The following is a 14,639-nucleotide window of genomic DNA, read 5'->3' as shown; positions in this document are numbered from 1 at the left end:
GTATTTTTCAGCTGAAATTATTTATGGGAGAGAGAGGGTAAGAGCGGAGGGTAAAATAGTTATATTCATTCATTGGAATTTTTCTTCATATTGTTTATCAAATAACATCCCCCTTTTTTCCCTGAAATAGATTGAACGGCTGCTTTAGACCATAGGAGTCTCGGAATGCTCCAATGCTAGGCTCAGGGGAATTTTTGTTCTGAAGATCTTCCCGACTGCAGTGACATGGACGAGAACTAGAAATTAGGAATGTATTTCCTATCTATGAAGGAATGTGAGAACATTTTGCAGGTTGGGGTGTGTGCCGAATGGGGTGCAGTCAACCTGGCTTGAGGTGGAGGTTGTCCCATCTGCAGCAAAATGGCGGTCCTGGGGTTTCCCACAGCCCTTTGCAATGGAGCTGATATGTGCATATCTTGGCTGTAAATGGGGATAAGATGCAGAAGGTCTTGTGGGCCCCATCATGGAAACTCTGTTTCCTTCTTCTCTCCTCCCACGCTTGTTTTCACTCTCATTCCCCGTTTACAGGCCCTGCTTGGGTGTAGGCACAATACAGACAGAAGAGAAGAGAGGTCTGTCTGATACATGTTCCCGGGAGGAGGCCCAGAGTGGAAACTACAGGGGCATGAGGAAGGCGCTGTGGTGTAAAGGAAAAAGCAGAGACCTGGGGCTCAGATCTTGTGAGTTTCAGTCCCATTCATAACCTTAATAGTCTATGTGATTTCAGATAATCCTCCCCTTCTCTCTCCCTCTCCCTCTCTCTCCTTCTCTCTCTCTCTTCTCACTTTCTCCCCCTGCCGCCCTTTCTCTTTTTCAAAATGACTGACCAGCATTAGATGATCTCTCAGGTCCGTCTGGGCATGAAGGAAGAAGGAAGGAACTACTTACAGTTTATGTTTTATCTCTGCCCAGCAGCTGTGTCCCTCTTTCCCCATCTGGATTTTACTTTATTATTATTTTTTTAATTTTAATGTTTTTTTATTATATTATGTTAGTCACCATGCAGTACATCCCCGGTTTCCGATGTAAAGTTCGATGATTCATTAGTTGCGTATAACACCCAGTGCACCATGCAATACGTGCCCTCCTTACTACCCATCACCGGTCTATCCCATTCCCCACCCCCCTCCCCTCTGAAGCCCTCAGTTTGTTTCTCAGAGTCCATAGTCTCTCATGTTTCATTCCCCCCTTCTGATTACCACCCCTTTCTTTATCCCTTTCTTCCCCTACCGATCTTCCTAGTTCTTATGTTCCATAGATGAGAGAAATCATGTGATAATTGTCTTTCTCTGCTTGACTTATTTCACTTAGCATAATCTCCTCCATCTGGATTTTACATCCGCTATTATACCCTGCTGCTCACTCCTTCTTCCTTCTTATTCCTGAGCGTGTTCTGACTTTAGTGAATGGCTTAGACTGAGGGAAAACTAATAATAATAATTCTATGCTTATATTGCACTTCCTTAATATAAGAGGGACTTAACATCCATTACCTGATATTAAACCCAGTAGCCCAACAAGTTGTGTGTTACCTGTTTTACATATGAAGAAACTTAGGTTTAGGGGGCAGGTGACTTTAGCAAGGACACATATGCAGTAAGTAGATAGAACCGTGATTCCAAACAAGGCTAACTCTGATCCCAAGGCCCTTGCTCTTTCTACAGTTTTCCTTCTCGAGAGTTGGCCATCCTTACTGGGCCCCTGAAAATATCCCCATGAGACAACTGTGAGCAGAACTGATATTTGACAGGTACAAATCGGTAGACCCATAATGATGGTTAAAATATTTCCATACCAAGTTATGATAAATATCAATTGCCCCAAGCCCACTGAGTGCCCATGACTAACCCAACTATCCCAGCTCTTCCCACAAGGTTCCCCAGACTGGCACCAGAAACTCAATGCCATAGACTTGTAGGACCCAGCTACAGGGCTGTGACTGGTGTCACCTATGATTGGTCAGTGCTGCTCTAAAACCATCCTTAAGTGTTCAATGGCCCAACAATCTGAAAGCAATGTGGAATCCCAGGCAGACTTTCTCCTCTCAACTAGAACCTAGTTGGACCCTTGCTGCTGTGAGCCTGACAAAGGCAAAACTGCTTCATAATCTAGTTGGACTTAAGAAGGAGAATTATGCTAATAACCAAACAAAGCAACATTTCCTTCCCTAAGATTGTCACAAAGCCAAGAGCAAATTAATTTGGGTTTATGCCGCTCTCTTACAAAGATGCTATGAAGTGGAGAGAGTTTATGTAGCATGTAAAATGGAGAATTTACTGAAATAGTTTCTCCTTTCTTTTATCCCAAATTACACGTACACTGATACTTGGGTGGAAATATTAGGTTATTTTCTTGTTCTGTAATTGATGGAAAGACCATACAATTAGAGTCAGACCAACCTGAGCTCACTCCACATTACAAGATCCTGAATATATGACCCTGGATAAGTCACCTGTGTTCCTGAGCTTCAAGTGTAGTTAGCAAAGGTGATTGTCAGGATTAAGTGAGATAGTTTACAGGAAGGTTTCATGGATAAATATAATGGTACTCTGTAATCCCAGTGATTTTAGCACTATCACTGTGACTGGCCCATATCAATATACGGGAACTCTCTGGCTACTTCCCTTAGGACACGGACTGGCGGTATATGGTGCACTCGGTCCAGTAACAATGACAGACCCGTAGAGGTCTCCCCTGCTACTACTCTTGCTGCTTCTGCTGATGATTTTTGCTAGAAGACACTCCTTTCAAAGCTCTTAACGCCCAAATCTTCTTTGTCTAACTTTGATCCTGTCAGCTGAAATTTCTATAACATCCTTGAAACAAAGAGAATTCCTCCTGCTCTATTTGTTAAAGTCAGATTCCAGAACATTGGCCAGATTGTGGAGAAATACTTAGGGAGTGAACCTCTAGAGAGATGTAGGAAAGAGGAAAGGACGAAGGGCTGGAAATGAGAGCAGAAGGGAAAGAAGGCATTTAAAGAGTGATCCAGGCAAATAGCAATAGAGTCAGTGTGGAGTTTTCTGGGTTGGGGGCGGTCAGTTAGTAGGAACATCAGGAAAAAATACCAGCAGGCTAGGGCTTCCTTCCTCACAGGGTTAGATTAAATACAATAAACCAGCATCACGAAAGATGGTCCTCAGATTCCAGAAGGAGCTTCTGACCAAGGAGCGAAACTTTGCATGGAAGACTCCGAAAATATTTTTAAATAGAGAACAATTTGATAGTTTAAGCTTTATAAAATTCTGTCAGACTTGTGTGACCCCTATGTTCCATCAGCAAAAGATCAGCTAGTGATTGCCCCAAGCCTCTTTCCCTTTCGCGACAAGGTATAAAAGTATACGTACATTAGGGTTTGAGCCCCTGTGGCGATCGGGAGCCCCTGTCCCACAGGCATGTGCTGAATGAGGATAGCTCTTCAGCACCGGTAGGGTCTCGCTCTATGCACGACTAGTGTTTGCTGAGCCCCTCCTACTGCAGGTACCCTGCTGGGTCCCGAGATGGGGCTTGGGGAGGGGTTACAAGGAAGGGGCGTGATGACGAGACAGGTGACCTCTTGCCTCTTGCCGCAGTGGTGTGAGCATATGTGCTGGTTGCCAGAGGTGGGGAAGAAAAGAGATGACTTGAACAGGCCTTCAAAGTGTAGACAGAATTTGTCTGGATAGAGGGGAGGTGGATGAAATTGCATAAGCTGAAGAAAAATAGCGGAAGTGTTCAAACAGTGCTGGAGCTCAGTGAGCAATGCCTAACACAATCACACTCCTTTGGGCTCCTTCTGGGCCTCCCGTTCAAGACTCAGCGCTTTCCTGAGTCCACGGAAGTGGAAGTGCAAGCACCTCATAAGTCAGTGTCTCTGGGCCGGGACCGTTTCCTAACGCTTCTGGGGAACACCGTACCAAAGCATTTTCTTTTGCAGGCATTATCCATACAGATATTTCAGACTCGACTAGAGTACATTCAGAGGCATTGGCATTGAAGGCAAATTTGTACAACACTGACTCCCACCAATTCATTTTCAAGAGGGTGAAACCCTGCCCAAGGAGGAAACCTAACTGACGTGCCAGAAGTCCATGAATTGGACCAAAAGGTTGAAAGAATGCCCACGCTACCCTGATTCCCGGTCACTACTCTTTTCACTGCTCCCAAGTCTGTTGTACATATGGGTGTATGTGTCTGTGTGCTTACCTGAAGGAACTGTGTCCAGGCCCTTCCTCTCTATCACAAGGAGCCCCAAGACCTCAAAGTTGCCATCTGCGTGCACCCATCCTGCAATTCTTTCTAACGCCGTCACTACTGATGTTCTTGCCTGATACCATTTGCCACTTCCTCCAGATTCCCACAGAGGATACCAGTTTCTTATCTCTCAGCAGCACAGCTTCCTCCTGCGATCTCGACCGACGACAGTTCTACTCTCTCCTCCCCATAATATCCCTGTGCTCATCTTGTTCCCACATAACACCATGAACAGGTCTCTGCGGCAGAGACTGGGGGAAACGAACTTGTCCAATTCCCTGGGCCCATGTCCAGTCCGCCACAGTTGAGAAGATTAGCGGAGATGTGCCTTGCATCTTTTCTTTCAGAACCATGTTGCTTTCCTAAGGGAAGAAATTATTCCATTCTCACCCACATTGCTTAGAAAATGGCTGCCATTCTCAGTGGGCGGTAGAGTCCTTAACTCGTCCTGCCTTTTTGTTGCCATAACCATAATAGCCATTTATTTATAAACCCTTCTTTGGAATTCTTAGGCGTTGAGCATTCTGTTTCCATAGGCTTTTTCCTTTAGGTATTTGCATTGAGTAAAACCTTTGCGCATGGGACAGAACAGCAAATAGGAATAGTTAAGAAAATACAATGTCTGGTCATAATTATAAGAACTCCTAGAGCAGAAATAAATCTTAGGATAACCTTCAAATTCATCTCTTTTCTCTAGCTTGCTGCATGAAACATTGTTTCATGCTTGGAACACACAGTCACAGATTACTTGTTAACAGTTTCAAAACTGCTCTCCCTACATGTGTTATGGTGCATCTGGAAGGCAGTGGGTTCCTGAATATTCTGAGTCTCCTGAATATTCATCCGTTTAGAGAATCAGTATTTACAAAGCAACTACAATGAGTGTGTTTCTGTTTTAGGCATTAGGGATACCGCAGCAACAAGGAATAACGCCAGACAAAACCTGTCCTCATGGAGCCGATTATTCCAATCAGAAGAGCAAACCATCGATTAGATTTACAACTAAAATATAAAGTATGTTAGTGATAAGGACTAAGAAGAAAAAAGATCAAGCAGAGAAGGAAATCAGTGAAAGTGGCCATGCGGCTGTAGGAGCCAGGCCTGGCTTCACGAAGAAGGTTAGCTAAGAGCTGGGCTTTGCAAGTGCGGTGTGTCAAAGGCCAAGGGTCAAGAGGATGGAGAGGGAAAAGAACGGAGGAAAGCACAGGGTTTAAAGGAGATGAGCATTTTCAGGGGCAAAGGGGAAATTAGCCTATATGTGCGCAACATAGTTTCAAAGATGTGAGGCGAAGGTAGAATAGATTCGTATCACAGAGGATGTCGAACCCAAGTAGAGATAACTATCTACCATCTCAATTAGCAAGATTCTGGCACGGCACTGGGCACTGTGGGGGCTCAGCTCATAGAACGGCACACCCGGGAGCTTACGGTACCAGAAGCATCAAATTGTAGCGCATAACGCCCAGTTGAGAAACTGAGACCAGAGAAAGATTGAATTTTCCAAGGTCGTACCACTAGCAGAGCGGCAAAGTGAAGCGCAGGAGTCACGTCCTCTTCTTCCTTCTTTTCCTCCTTTCTTCTTTCCTTCCCCTCTTCCTTCCCTTCTTTCTTCCTGCCCTCCTGCCTTCCTTTTAAATTCCCCTCATTACCAACAAAGTCCTTTTTCGAGCTGAAGAATTCTGATTTAGATGAGGTCCATTTACTCTGGGCGTAAAGACAGTAGGCAAGTCAGCCTTTGACGTTTCTTCTCTGGACCAACCGACACCACCTATTCTATATTTGGAAGGTGCAGAACTAGGTAAATAAACCCTGATCAAGGCCTTTTAGATTTCCTAAGTTCTTTCTAGTGGCTGTTCATCTCTCTTTTATCACCCAAGAGCTCTGATGAAGGACAAGTTTCTCTGCCCCTCTTGTGGTTTTTCCCGCTCACTAGCTGAATTTATTCATTTAATTGCCCTTAAAAGGCCCAGACAGTGGACAAAGAACCAGGTGCTCAGGGTTTACACACTTCAGAGCGCCAACTGCTGTCTCTCCTGGAGAAGATTAGGCAGTGGGCTGGACCCGAAGTGGAAGAATTTAGATCCAGAACAGTAACTATGTGCTGTTCTTCTCTGGCTATGTTCTGTCTGTAGCAAGCAGAGGCATCCAAAACAATTTTATTGCCCTAGGAAGGCACTGTAGGTTCAGGACCTGCCTTTTCAAAAATAGCTAGTTTAGTCTTTGAAGAAAGAAGTCCCTGGACACCGGCACTCTTCTTATTTTTTTCTTCTTGCTTTCCCTTACCTGACAATTAAAAGCATTGATGAGGACGGAGCTGTCCAGGGCAGCTCCGGGAGCAGAGGGTGAGCCGGTGAAGAGCACTGGTCCGGCTCCCATGGCCACTGTAAGCGGGTTGAGTGTGGCAGGTGGGGAGAGGCAGGAGGACCGAGCATCAGCCGATGAATGCACATTAGCCTGTAGCTTTTAAGGTCTATTCAGACAAGATTCTCCCCCCTTTGAATAAGTGGCTAGTGCCATCAGAATGTATCTTTTGGAAGAACACAGAGATGTTGAGTGGGCCGTGTAAATGAAATATAAATGTATGGACGAACTGAGGAGCTAACTCTAGCAGTGCAGAAACCCACGCTGACAAATTAGAAAGGAATGATCCTGAAGGTCGTGGCTGCACATTGCATAAGGCAACGCCTCTGTTGTTTGTATTATGGGATTTCTTTTTCCAAAAGAAATATTATGTGGACCCCTATATACAGGAAACAAAACAAAGCAAACGACAGACTCAGAATGACTGTAGTTGGACTGACACCCTGGCTGTGGCACGCTTGAGATCTGGAAATTCTTCCTATATCTTTACGGCTCAAATCGAGTGAATTTTATCAATTGCTGATTTAAAGATCTTCTAATTTTAGTGGAAGAGTCTGAAAGACAACATTCTTGAGGATTAAAGAAAGCTGTTTTCTAAGACAGTACGCCAGCATCGTGAGACATAGCAATTTTAAGTTAGAAGAACTTTCTCAATATCCCTTAAATCATAAGATGTTTGAAGTTCTGAGATTTGCTGATTTGAAACACTTGCCCTGGTATGTGTCAGAGCATGGAGGGGAGAGGGGTGCGGGGTGGGGGTTGGGGGACAGAGGAAGGTTGGAAGGAGTCCCTCCCCCTTCCAGAAGGGGCAGAGGGATTATGCTCCTTCATGCTGAGTGGAAAGATGTGGGGCAGCCCTGGGGTGGTTTCTGGACAGAGCAGGCAAGTGATCCTGTATTTCAGCTCTTAGAACGGCATTCCTGTGGCGGAGGCCCTGAAGTCTGACCTGGGGCCATGGAGGGTCTTCGTTGAGCCCCACCTCCTGGGAGAAACGGGCGGGCCTGGCTCCGGCAGAGCCGCCACTGGCAGACCCAGGTCCTGGAGGAGGAGGTCCGCGGCTGCCCTGCGAGATGTCTCTGATCCTGAGCCTTCCAGCCTGGATGATGTTTTCCAGGAAGGTAAGCAGCAGTTAGACAACACGACTGGCCAGGGAAAACGTGCCAGCACGCACGGGTCTGCTGAGCGTCCACAGTTGAGGCTCGGCTTCAGGAGGCTCCGCTTTGATGGGTTTAATGCGTTTTAAGGAAGAGTAAAGTAATACAAAATGTAAATGATGGGGGAGAGAGATAAGCATAAGATTAGAAAAATAAAGTACATTTTTGCATCATCCCTAGAAGCTGTCTGTAAGGGCCTGAGGTCAGGTTCTCTTGAACACATTGGGGTGTTTTTAGTTGGTCTGTCCAAAAGTAACGCTCAGTTTGGGCGCCTGACTCTGGCTGCAAACGTGCTGCTGGCGAGCTGTGCGACCTTGAAGGTCCCTTACCCTCAGACGCCGTATTTGTCTTGCGGCAGTGGGAGCAACCGGTCGCAGTAGTACTTTTCATCCGTGCTCTCAGAGCTTCTTTGAGGTTCGAATGAGACTACAAACACAAAAGTTAAAAGAAAGAAGAAAGAAAGAAAGAAAGAAAGAAAAGAAAGAAAGAAAGAAAGAAAGAAAGAAGGGAAGAAAGAAAAAGAAAGAAAGAAAGAAAGAAAGAAAGAAAGAAAGAAAGAAAGAAAGAAAGAAGAAAGAAAAGAAAAACCCTTATATATATAAACCATCCTTGTTTATCTGGCCAAACACAGCCAATCGAACACAAGATTGTGATTTTGTTGTTGTTGTTTTCTCCTTTTTATTTATTTTTATTTTACTTTAAGGAGAAGGATCCACCTCTGTTCCCAAATCTTGGGGAGAAGGGAGCAGTGGGCCTGCCATCCTGGCATTTTCCAGGTTCTGGAGGAAGGGGCGGAGGCAGGAGAAAGCAGCAGCCACTATTTTTATACACGGGTGTATTTCTTCATGTTTAAAGAAAAGTGTATGGGGGGAAGTTCTATGACGTGGTTCTAGAAGGGTACATTCTCGCGTGAACGAGGTGGTTGCAGGGAGGTAGGTCTGGACCCCTCAGCTTCCGCAGTGATCCGATTCCTGACATTTCCAGGGAACCCAATCCACAAGATTGGAAGACTGGCTGCAGGAGGCGGGTAAGAGCTGGAGGCCCTGGCAGTGAGGCGTGCTGGTGTTGATCACGCCTGCAGGCACCGACTCTTGGGAACAGAGAGGGGAATCGGTTTGATTTGGGCCTAAACAGGATAGCCAGGTTGAAAAGGTGGGGGTGGGGCAATTATAAGGGTTTGGGTGAGTGTGGCACTGGGCCTGGGCTGTAAATGAGCTTAACTCTGGGCTGAGATGAAAGTAGGTGAATATCTGGAAATCCAGGTCTGGATGTGTTAAGCCCAGAGGGATGGAAAGTAGCTCTGGGGACTGTCTGGCTGAGTTGCAGAACCCTATTCCATCACTTCCTCCTTCAGACTGAGTCTTACACTGTGTAACAGTAGAGGAAACCTCGTTGCTCCTATGATCACAACACAGGACGATGGGTTGAAAAAGGGTTTACCTCTATCCAAAGCAGTGGAGAACTGGAACAGTTACTCAAGGCAAAACGCAGTACCTCCCTCCTCAGAAACACGAAAATATGAGGCCCCACACCCCATCAGCACCATTTTAGTCAGCCCTACTCCAGACACAGAGGGAGCTCTGTGCCCTATTTAAGCCTGATCATTTGTGTGATAATTCTTGAGAATTTATGACTCTTGCCTGTTCCCCTCCTTCTTTCCCCTCCAGGAATGTTTCAAACTTTATATAGCCTTTAATCTGAACTCATCCATGAACTCATAAATAAACCCATCCGTTTATTTGGTAGGAAATAAATAGCACTGAATCATCTAAGGTTGTTTATTTCAACTCTGCCCCAGAACGTAATGCCAGGAAGGATTTATTCTGTGTTTTTGTGGGTTTGCAAACATACTTGTCCTTGTCGTCCTAACCTGGTTCACAAGGCATTGACTTTGCAGTCTGAGAAATACCTCAGAGTTCAGGAAGCTTAACGGATGGTGGAATAGGAATGTTTGCACGCTTTGGTGCGCCCCAACTAGCCTAGGATTTGCAGTGCCTCACCCGATACCTACAGGAGAACCAGTCAGCTAACGCCCTTCCATCATTAACTACGCTTGAGTCAGTTTACATCAGTAATGGTGGGCCAGTGCCTTTGCTGATGTCTGAGTGTCTAAATGGTTTAGAAGGGGGCCAAGGAGTTTAAAATATGCCACTCCTTGACTTCAAACTTACTACATTCCAGCTGAAAAGAAAATTCACAGAAACACAAGATTGTAGACCCAGAGATTACGCTTCCCCACTTAGATTCTACACCAAAACATGTATGCTGAAAAGTGGTCTGGCGAGTACAGGCTCAGAGAGAGCTGGGCGGACACTTGTGCCAACTCTCTGTGTGTAATGACTGTAGGAAAACAGCCCAAACGCCTCTTCTCTCAGACTCCCCGCCTACAGAAGTGGAGACTTAGGATCACAACATCTCAGAGTTTCTTGTGGGGTTTAAACGGTGTAATATGTGCACAGGGGTTGTCTGCCCGGTACCAAAACATGGGCAGGAGGTTTATAGGGTAGGGGCTGGCCACTTTAGAAGAGTTTGCCTACAGACTTAGCATCTGTCTGTCTAAATCTCAAGTATCTGGGAAAAGCACGTCCAGAAGTGACAAAACATAGCTACGTCTGCGAAGGAAAAAATAGAGAGAATGGGGAGTAAAATGAGACTTCAGTTATATTTTTAGTATTATTTTATATTTTTATTCACAGAGATCAGAAACGAAAATGACAAAACATTTACATGTGTGGAAACGGGTGGCAAGTAGGGTGTCTGTCGCATTTTCTATCCCTTTTCTTATGTGTTGGAAAAATGTTAATATTTACACTTTGAAAAGCCCCACAGGAAAGTCTCTTAACACACCTTGTCTCTGCAGGGGGAATTTAGGTTCATAAAGTATTTCCAATTTTCTCCCATATATATTATTATATTATATTATATTATATTATATTATATTATAAATATATAAATAAATATGTAATAAATTATATAACATAAAAATATATAATATATAATATAACAAATATATAATATATATAACAAATAACAAATATATATATAATAACAAATATATATAATATATTATATATATAAATATTTCCTAATATATATGTAAACTTTTTGTTATATGGAAAATCAGAAAAATTTGATGATGGTTGATGGTAGCTAGAGATCACTGGATTGTAATAATAGACGATGAAGAAGAGGGGAAAGGCATTGCAGACAGGCCGTTCTGAGTCAGTTCTTTGGGCTGTCAAGACCACAGGAAAGAAGATGAACAGGAACTGTATTCACTTTGACACCTGTCCACTTGTTGACAGGGTGCCTGGGAGGCCCTTTTCAACTTTTACTTCAAGACAGACTCTGCCCCTCCCCTCCACTTGCACCCGATCCTCTCGCTCTCTCTCTCTCTCGTATAAAATAAATAATCTAAAAAAAAAGAATCACAACAGCTAATATGGCACATGACAGTTACTAGCACCGGGCTTAATGAAGGCGGAAGTGGCACGAAGAATAAGATTCCAGCTGCCCGAGGTTGAAAATCAGGCAAACCAATCCTTAGCGTTCATGGGGCAGAACCCAGAAAGTCGCGTGGAAACGACATCTCAGATGGGAGGATATGGGCACCCCTAGCGGATTGGGACCCCTTTGGAGGGGGACACGCAGGGGCCTCTGGGGTGCTGATAATGGTCTATTTCCTCGTCTGAGTCCATATCCACGGACAGTTGTTCAAATGTCATAGGGGTTTCATGGATTTGTCTCTGAGTCCATTTCGCAAATTTTTCTATGTAGAAACAGAAAAAAGCAGAAGGGAGCAGGGAGTGGAAGCGCCTGGAGGAGGCTGCCCGGAGAGAACTAACCCTCGGACACAAAGTCAGGACCGCGTGACACGGGCTGTATGCTGAGAAGCAAAATAATTCAGGGTAGCTGGAGCCAAGTCATGCAGAGGTGGAGGGAGGAGAGGCAGGCGGGGCCAGGATCGCCGCAGCGGGTGCCATCGCGTGATGAGGGCTGGAGCCCAGTTCCCTGCCGATGGTGGGAACTCCTACAGCAAGTCAGGTGCTCGTGGACGGCAGGTGGTGTGGGCAGGGACGGGAAGGAGGTTCTTCCTGTAATCAAGCTGGATCATGTGGGTCTTGGGGGGACAGAGCCGTGGGGCGAGGGGGCAAATCTTCAAGAGTCATAGAAGTTGGAATTGTCTGAGAGACGAACTGATGGGGAAGGTTGGAGACCAGACAGCGGACTATGTTGCAAAAAGTGCTACAGAGTGATTGTAGGAAAACACGGGGGCAGATGGCTGAAGAAGGCAGATGATGACGGTGTGTACTTGAACCTTCAAAACTGGTTTCAAAAAAGATGGGAATTGGGGCGCCTGGGTGGCCTAGCTGTCAGTGAAAGTAAGTCAGCTCGGCTCAGGTCATGATCCTGGTCCTGGGATCGAGTTCCGCATCGGGGCTTCCCTGCGCAGCGGGAGTCTGCCTCTCCCTCTGCCTCTGCCCTCACCCTCCCTTTGTGCATGCTCTCTCTCAAACAATAAATAAAATCTTAAAAAAAAAGTTGAAATTTGGGCTGGGCTGGGCTGCAAAAGGAGCGCGCACGTGTAACTGAAACCAAAGTACACTGATAAGGGCTTCTTCCTCCCCAGTCACTCCTGAGGGGAAACACTTGTAAGTGCCTTGTCCCCACTCTGTTCCTTCCCCACACAGGACACTAAACACCCCTGGGACTCAGTCCCAGACCAAATATCAGGACGCTGCAGAGGGTAGGGACAGAAAGATGTGTGAGCATCCACCCTAAGGAGAGGTGGAGAGGGAATGCCACGTTCCCAGCCAGGCTTTAGTTTCTGGAAAAGGGGCTGCTGGAACTTTCCTCAGTTCTGCTGGAAGCCTCTGCTCACTCTCTTCATTCAGAGCAGGGATGAGTAAGTCCTCAGCCTGCTCTGCAGCCAGAATTGTGTTTTCCAGGAAGGGCTAAAGTGGGAGAGAGCAGGTCCTCTGCCCCTTTTCTCCTCCCAGCCATGGGTGACTGCAGAGAGAGACCAAGAGAGTAAAAGCAGAGCACTGAGCATGGTGTTTATGGGGTGACATATGACAAAACTGCATTTCTATTTGTAGTTTCAAACCCAGCTAGGAATATTTTTTTCTAACATGACTGAATACAGCCTGGAGACTTTTTGGGCAATGTCCTTAGCTGAGCTTCCTTACCTGAGCTCTCTCCTTGACTCATTCTAAAAACAGAACTACTGACTGAGTTGTTGGGGCCCATTTCTGTATCCTCAGAAAGATCCAGACATGTGAGGTATGAGAATATGGGCATTTCAGGCAGAAGAATAGCCTGTGCAAAGGCACTGAGGTAAAGGGAATATAGCCAATGAAGGACTACAAAGAAATCTAGTGGTCTGGGGAATGGTCCACTGGGGACTCAGAGGAGGGAGATTCATGGGGTGCTGTGGGCAACAGATAGATCACATCATGACTGAAAGCCTGGTGAAGAGGGTATTTTTCTAAGTGAAAAGAGAATTGATTCGAGGATTTTCCATAATTTATACATGAGTTTTACAGTCAGTCCTGCTTAAAGTTTTTACCTCAAATAGATTCCTTTCTAGAAAGCACAACTAAGTCAAGCAACTCTCTGTGGAAGAAACTTTGCCTCAGGAAGGTGCATAGTTTGGAAGTGCACAAAGAGGACATTAGGAAGAAAATTCCATGTTCCCTGTAACACCAAAACACGCCCTGAGGAGAACTCCCAGGAGCTCGGTGCTCAGGCTAAACCTGACCCCTCCCCTTCTGCCAGTTCCTCAAACACTAGAATTCACCTCCTGCTTTCTGCTAGGTAGTTCTCAATCCTACAGAGCTTTCTCTTCCTCAGGCAATATTTTTTTTCTTTCTACATTTTGAGAAGCCAAACTATCTTCGCCTGCTCTCATTTTTCTCACCCAAACTTCCTACTGGGGTTGTTTTATTTACCATCTAATGTTTCCTCAGCTCTGAGCCCAGAGACGCCTCACAAGCAATACCCTCGAGCCAAGGCTTTGGTGGGACATGCTGAATAATTGTGAGGTGAGCGCTGGGCTACCTGGTGTAACAGGTGGCACATTCCATTCTGGAGAAAGTTACTGGACAAAAGGAGATGTGTTTCCAGGGGGTAGAAGAGATCAGAGGGCCTGGCACTGAGCTGGATGGGGAAGGAGGGAAGACTGGAGTGGCAGCGGAGTGGCAGCGGAGTAGTGATTTCCAGCTCCCACTCAGCCATCTTCCCCGGTGCCTGAGATGCACCTTCTAAGGCCACCAGGGGGCAGCAAGGGCTGGCTTTCTGCTAGGTAGTTCTCAATCCTACAGAGCTTTCTCTTCCTCAGGCAATATTTTTTTTCTTTCTGACATTTTGAGAAGCCAAACTATCTTCGCCTGCTCTCATTTTTCTCACCCAAACTTCCTACTGGGGTTGTTTTATTTACCATCTAATGTTTCCTCAGCTCTGAGCCCAGAGACGCCTCACAAGCAATACCCTCGAGCCAAGGCTTTGGTGGGACATGCTGAATAATTGTGAGGTGAGCGCTGGGCTACCTGGTGTAACAGGTGGCACATTCCATTCTGGAGAAAGTTACTGGACAAAAGGAGATGTGTTTCCAGGGGGTAGAAGAGATCAGAGGGCCTGGCACTGAGCTGGATGGGGAAGGAGGGAAGACTGGAGTGGCAGCGGAGTGGCAGCGGAGTAGTGATTTCCAGCTCCCACTCAGCCATCTTCCCCGGTGCCTGGGATGCACCTTCTAAGGCCACCAGGGGGCAGCAAGGGTAGGATTTAGAGAACAGATTTTCTTTTTTAAAAAAATTATTTTTTGTTTTTTAACATTTTTTGTTTTTTAACTTTAATTTTTTATAATAATATTTTTTATTATATTATGTTAGT

At 45.6% G+C, this 14,639-nt stretch overlaps 1 protein-coding gene across 4 annotated transcripts in view; it reads left to right on the top strand.

Annotated features, from left to right (window-relative positions):
* The window catches only part of TESPA1 (thymocyte expressed, positive selection associated 1), a 361,089-nt gene that overhangs the window by 3,926 nt on the left and 342,524 nt on the right, over positions 1-14,639 (top strand). The window contains exons 1-2 of one of the 4 annotated variants that reach the window (XM_040642599.1): positions 85-274; positions 529-680. The exons of the other annotated variants lie outside the window; for them this stretch is intronic. The gene's annotated coding sequence lies outside the window, so the exon portion shown is untranslated. Of the gene's footprint in view, positions 1-84; positions 275-528; positions 681-14,639 lie in introns of those variants that run through there. 4 annotated transcript variants of the gene reach the window in all.

The sequence above is a fragment of the Ursus maritimus genome, unplaced genomic scaffold (assembly GCF_017311325.1).
Source record: "Ursus maritimus isolate PB19 unplaced genomic scaffold, ASM1731132v1 scaffold_26, whole genome shotgun sequence".
Lineage (NCBI taxonomy): Eukaryota > Metazoa > Chordata > Mammalia > Carnivora > Ursidae > Ursus > Ursus maritimus.
Note: the sequence above shows the minus strand (reverse complement) of the source record. Positions and strands in the feature narration are given on the sequence as shown.